The sequence below is a fragment of the Oncorhynchus nerka genome, linkage group LG6 (genome assembly GCF_034236695.1).
Source record: "Oncorhynchus nerka isolate Pitt River linkage group LG6, Oner_Uvic_2.0, whole genome shotgun sequence".
In the NCBI taxonomy this organism is placed as follows: Eukaryota; Metazoa; Chordata; class Actinopteri; order Salmoniformes; family Salmonidae; genus Oncorhynchus; species Oncorhynchus nerka.
In genome coordinates, this window is record NC_088401.1 from 15,804,850 (window position 1) to 15,811,687 (window position 6,838).

Sequence of the window (6,838 nt, forward strand, 5' to 3'; positions counted from 1 at the left end):
GGACCAGTGATATTATCCCTCTATATTACCTGGGACCAGGACTTTTCCTGATTATGTGTAGGCCCAATTCAGATATAACATGTCTACTGTAAGCATGGGTCTATGTCTGGCTTTGTAAAACAATGTATTATGCATTATACTCCTGGCTTAGACACTCGTACACAAATACTAAGGCAGTTAGCTTTGCTTGTTAGCCTACATGATCTGAAGTCGTATATAACCTGTTATACTTGGCTCTCCTACTGTGGGTGACCGTGTAGTGGAATGTCTCTGTGAGATGTGGTACATTTACACCCTACATTTCTCCTCCCATGTAAATGAATTTGTGTAACAGGTCTGGAGAATGTGACCTTCCATTCTAAGCACTCTAACATGGGTATTGTTTTTTAATTATTATATATATATATATTCTTTCTCTAGCCAGGCAGTGTTAGACCTACTATGTTCTCTCAATGAAAACGGATGAGAATGTCAGTTTTGGAACTTTAAAAAGTGATGTCATGACCATTACAGGGATGCTAAGATCAACCAGGCGGTAAGACGAATAATTGTTATGAGTCTGTTTCATAAAACATGGATGTGTGTAAATGCATTGAGGGGTCCTAGACCCTGGTTCCTCCTCTTTGAGCGTGTGTGTGTGGTGCACTCCAATGCTTTATCAAGACCTTCCTGCTCCTCTAATCACCAAAGACCATACGTAGCCAGATGGGACAAATTAATGCCTGACACAAAGATTTGTGCTCTGCTTAACCTGGTTTGCTCAGAACGTAAATTATTTATGAGAATTAATTGATTTTTGTGAGTATGAAGGTGGAAGATGCAAAGCTTGTATGAGTACAGCAGGATTTGCAGGAAAACAACTTAAAAACTCATGAAACATTTAGGAGGCCAAGGAAGCGAATGAAATGGTGAAGCTAAGAACAGTTAATGAGAAAATTGAAGTTGTGTCTGATGAAGTGATGTGCGACTGCTGTGGCCTCATGCAGATAAAAAAAGTGTAGAGGTAAGAATATTTGATCTACTTATCTAAGCCCCTGTCTTGATGCATGACAGAACACACAGGGCTGTAAAGACAGTGATGTGAAAACTTTTGTTCTCTCATGTTTTATCAGTTGGACACAGCAATTAAAGCGATTGGGCAAATGGAATGCTTAACTTGCTAGTGTGCCAGAAAGACGCAGGCTTGGGAAGACCCAATGGGATGTTGTTTCTCTCTGGAGAGGACAAAGGAATGCCGTAAAAAATATGTCTAGAACAGCCACTCATTGCAGTAAAGATCTGTGCTGTGTGTGAGGCATGTTAGAGAAATCTATAGCTGACCTCTAGTTGAGATCACTCCCCAGTTTAACTTAACAGATGTCCTTAAAAACCCACTCAATATTCTAAGTGTTCAGCCTCTCTCTCTCTCTCTCTCTCTCTCTCTCTCTCTCTCTCTCTCTCCCCCCATCCAGGGTGTAATCTGTTCTAGATTATCTTGATAACAACACTCATTCCTGGTTCTTCATTCTTAAAGTCCACAAAAAACGGTAATTTAACAAAAAAAACAAAGCTCCTCCATTTTGATAATAAGGCAAGAGTATTACGTGATAATCAGTCAGAGGATTAGTTTAGCACTAGGCAAAATGGCCAGCCACAGAGCGACTGTAAAAGAGAGATGGAATGGAAAAAATAGGAATAGAATAGAGGGTGATGATTGAGAGGAGAGGGATGGAGTGAGTGGGCTCGAAAATCTATGAAATCAACTTTGCAGGTGTGGAGGTGCTGACTCTGATTATACTGTTACTGTGCAGAAATAATGACATCTCTCTCTCTCTGTCTCTCTGATTTTAGATCTGCCTGGAGTGAAGTACGGCTGAAATTATTAGCAGCATAGCTTAATCAAATGTACAGTGCACTGATCAAGACCTATGGGGATAATTCATGTGATAATATAGTTTATATATTGTTTGTAAATTACAGCCTCTGGTTGACTGTATCTTGATATTCAAGTGACGTATTCTTGTGATATTCAAGTAATCGCTAAAGTCAAGTCATGATACAACTGCAGCTTGCTGTCAAGGTGAAACACGTCATTAGAATTTCTAGCAACACAGTTACACTGTCATTTTGGTAGTTTATTTTAACCCCCTAGAGTCTATTGATGCACCGGTGTGTCAATCTAAATAACATAATCAAAAAAATACCCCATCAAAATCTGTCAGTTTACACGTTGTGCCAATCCACCGCAGTCGCCTATATATTCCTTCCGCATCTGCGGTAGAAAATGTCAGAGCTACAGGCGGTTTGTCAGACCAGGAGACATCCCCCCCAAAAATCTATCTTGTCATGAAACGTCTGTAGCTACAAACTACACTGAACACAAATATAAATGCAACATGTAGTGTTAGTCACATGTTTCATGAGCTGAAATAAAAGATCCTAGAAATGCTCCATATTCTCAAAAAGTTTATTTCTCTCAAATGTTGTTTTACATCCCTGTTAGTGAGAATTTCTTCTTTGCCAAGATAATCTATCCACCTGATGGGTGTGGTATATCAATAAGCTGATTAAACACCATGGTCATTACACAGACGCCCCTTGTGCTGGGGAAAACAAAAGGCCACTCTAAAATGTGCAGTTTTTCCACACAACACAATGCCACAGATGTCTCAAGTTTTGAGGGAGCATTCAATTGGCATGCTGCATGCTGACTGCAGGAATGTCCACCAGAGCTGTTGCCAGAGAATTGAATGTTCCTTTCTCTACCATAAGCCGCCTCCAACATCGTTTTAGAGAATTTGGCAGTACGTCCAACTGGCCTCACAACCGCAACCCACATGTATGGCGTCGTGTGGGCAAGCGGTCTGCTGATGTCAACATTGTGAACAGAGGGCCCCATGGTGGCGGTGGGGTTATTATACAAGCTACAGACAACGAACACAATTGTATTTTATCGAGGACATGTTGAATGCACAGAGATTCCATGACTAGATCCTGAGCCCCATTGTTGTGCCATTCACCTGCCACCATCACCTCGTGTTTCAGCATGATAATGAACGGCCCAATGGCGCTAGGATCTGTGCACAATTCCTGGAAGCTGTAAATGTTCCAGTTCTTCCATAGCCTGTATACTCACCAGACATGTCACCCATTGAGCCTGGATCGATGTGTACAACAGCTGTAACCAACAGATGCATATCTGTATTCGCAATCATGTGAAATCTATAGATTAGGGCCTAATTTATCTATTTCCGTTGACTGATTTCCTTATTTGAACTGTTTGAAATTGTTGCATGTTGAGTTTATATTTTTGTTCAGTATAATACAGAAAGGGGAGACTCTCACAAACATGATGGTTTTCTCCGTTTCGCTCTATGACCCCCACAAGGAACTTGTCTGAAGATGGTATCGCTGATGTGCCAACTTTTGTCTGCTGCGTCCGAAACCATTTAATTTGACCCCACTGTACAAAGGGGACACTCTCACAAACACTATATTCTCCGTTTTGCTCTACGACCCCCACAAGTGTCACGGGACTCTTCTAAAGGTAACCCATACACATTTATGGAAGTGTGGAGGTTGTTTTGTGCATGGAGGTAGCTTTCTCATATCTCCTAGATATAGGGCAGAAACTTCAAAACCTTCAAAACTTCAAAAACGTCAATACATTTTTTGGACTGTCTTTTTTGCCATTTATGAATGTGTTACAAAAGTATTCATCCCCTTGGTGTTTCTCCTATTTTCATGTAATGGACATACACAAAATAGTCCAAATTGGTGAAGTGAAATGAAAAAAATTACATCCCTCAGTGCACCATTAAAGCCATTATAAAAAATGGAAGAATATGGCACCACAACAAACATGCCAAGAGAGGGCCGCCCACCAAAACTCATGGACCAGGCAAGGAAGGCAACAAAGTGACCAAAGATAACACTGAAGGAGCTGCAAAGCTCCACAGCGGAGATTGGCGTATCTGTCCATAAGACCACTTTAAGCCGTTCACTCCATGAGCTAGGCTTTATGGAAGAGTGGCCAGAAAAAAGCCATTGCTTCAAGAAAAAGGCATGCGGGAGACTCCCCAAATATATGGAAGAAGGTACTCTGGTCAAATGAGACTAAAATTGAGCTTTTTGGCCATCAAGGAATATGTCTGGCGCAAACCCAACACCTCTCATCACTCCGAGAACACCATCCCCACACTTGGGGATGTTTTTCATCAGCAGGGACTGGGAAAGTGGTCAGAATTCAAGGAATGATGTATGGCGCTAAATACAGGAAAATTCTTGTGGGAAATCTGTTTCAGTCTTCCAGAGATTTGAGACTGGGACGGAGGTTCACCTTCCAGCAGGACAATGACCTTAAGCATACTGCTAAAGCAACACTCAAGTGGTTTAAGGGGACGCATTTACATGTCTTGGAATGGCCTAGTCAAAGCCCAGACCTCAATCCAGTTGAGAATCTGTGGTATGACTTAATTAAAGATGGCTGTACACCAGTGGGAACCCATCGAACTTGTAGGAGCTGGAGCAGTTTTGGCTTGAAGAATGGGCAAAAATCCCAGTGGTAGATGTGCCAAGCTAATAGAGACATACCCCAAGAGACTTGCAGCTGTAATTGGTGCAAAAGGTGGCTCTACAAAATGTTGACTTTGGGGGGGGTGAACGCACGCTCAAGTTTTCAGTTATTTTGTCTTCTTTCTTGTTTGTTTCACAATATAAAATTGTTTTGCACCTTCAAGGTGGTAGGCATGTTGTGTAAATCAAATGATACAAACCCCCACAAAAAATCACTTTTAATTCCTGGTTGTAAGGTAACAAAATACAAAAAATGCCAAGGGGGATAAATACTTTCGCAAGCCACTGTGTTCAATGCAATGAGCCAAATTCAAATTGGTAGTATAGGCCAAATTCAATGTTTGTCAAATACCTTTTTTATGTTTTGTTTTGACACCTAAAGGTGTCCTAAAAATCTAAATCAAATAGCTAATATGTCAAATGTATGACCTTCTTACAACAATTCCATATGTCAGCGTAGAACCCATATTTCTACATTTTACTTTATATTTTGAGGTATGTCTTACCTTGCATCAAGGTAAACCTATAGCCAAAATCCCACCGTAGAAAAATGGAGGCAAAATTTTTACAAAGACCTCTTCATATGAGTTCTCCTGTTCTATTGGTTTTCTTTGAACTTTCTTTCATTGTCTAGCAGGCAAAGGTATTGTCCTAGTCACATTAGCAACCCCATGATAATTGTTGCATCTTTAGATCTGCCCTCTTTGAAATTTTCGAACAGATATTTCCATCTCTGTCCACAAACTGTGCATTGTGGAACATTTGCGCTTAGGCCTACCTATTGCTGCTCCTAAAATATGAATAAATGATAGTTTATCAATATTTTAAGCTAAACTTTCTGATCCGTCCAATCAGCTTTATTCATTGATACGGTGTATACTTCCACTACACTACTGTATGCATCTTGGGGCTGAAGTGAGTATACGCATATACTGTATACCTGCGTATATCCTCCACTAACCTACACCCTTGCTGCTACAAGAAGTCAAATCTGACGTTAATTTGACAAAAACTAAATCCTGTCTAGATATGACAAACTTATTTGTCAGTGGGCATTGCGTATAATTTCCTCGATGTTTCTATGGTGGGATTTGGCTATAGGCTTACTTTGATGTAAGGTAAGGTGTGCCTCCTAATATGAAGGCCTAACCATCTTCTAGGAAAGGCTTTCACAATAACCTTCTTAATTACATTTTATCTAGCTACGAAGCAGCCTCATCATCTGCATACCTGGCAGAATTATGTCATAATTATTAGATTCAATCCAGTGGCCATTTTTGCAAACTCCATCTCATATACTTACGAAACATCACTAAACAAACAATAGATGCTTGTGCACTTGAATTAAAGGGTAACTACACCAAAAAAATCTAAATTTCTTAGATTTTTCCCAGACCTCAAAAGTGGTCTCATGATGTCTCACATTGTTATGGACTTAGAAAATGTATAATTTGTTTAGATTTAAAAAACGTGAGACTTTGAGAGCAAAATCCTGAGAAAAAAATGACAAATCTGACTCATTTGACAGCCTCATTTACCTGTTTCAATACTATACCTATTATTAGCCAACTGCACAGTACAGCTTGGGTTGGTCTGACTGTGAAAGACCAATATGGGATGTTTCATTTTAGGTCATTCCGAGTGTGTCACTGTTAATCATATCATTTTTCACACAGGGTGTCTTTCCTCTGTCGTTTGGGATGTTTAGGCACCATTTGAGTTTACCCAGCAAACCAAAATGTAACATTTGTTACGTCGCGGAAATGTTATCATAACACAAAAAGTGTCTAATCGCGATGATGATTTAAGATAAAAAATAAAAAACGGAATAGAGCTAAGCACAGGCCAAAAGGAAAACATGATTCAGTTTGCTTTCCACCAGAAACTGAGAGACAAATGTACCTTTTAGCAGGACAATAACGTTAAACAAGGTCACATCTACACTGGAGTTTCTTACCAAGACAACACTGAATGTTCGTGAGAGGCCTAGCTACATTTTTGACTTTATATCAGCTTGAAAATCTATGGCAAGACATGAAAATGGCTTTCTAGAAATGATCAACAACCAACTTGACAGAGCCTGAAGAATTTCTTTAAGAATAATGTGCAAATATTGTGCAATCCAGTTGTGCAAAGCTCTTCGAGACATACCCAGAAAGACTCACAGTTGTAATCACTCAGGGGTGTGAATACTTATGTAAATTAGATATTTCTGTAAACACAAATACTGTCCATATGTGTAGATGATTCTACAATGTTGGGTGCAATAAAGACTCACCTGATG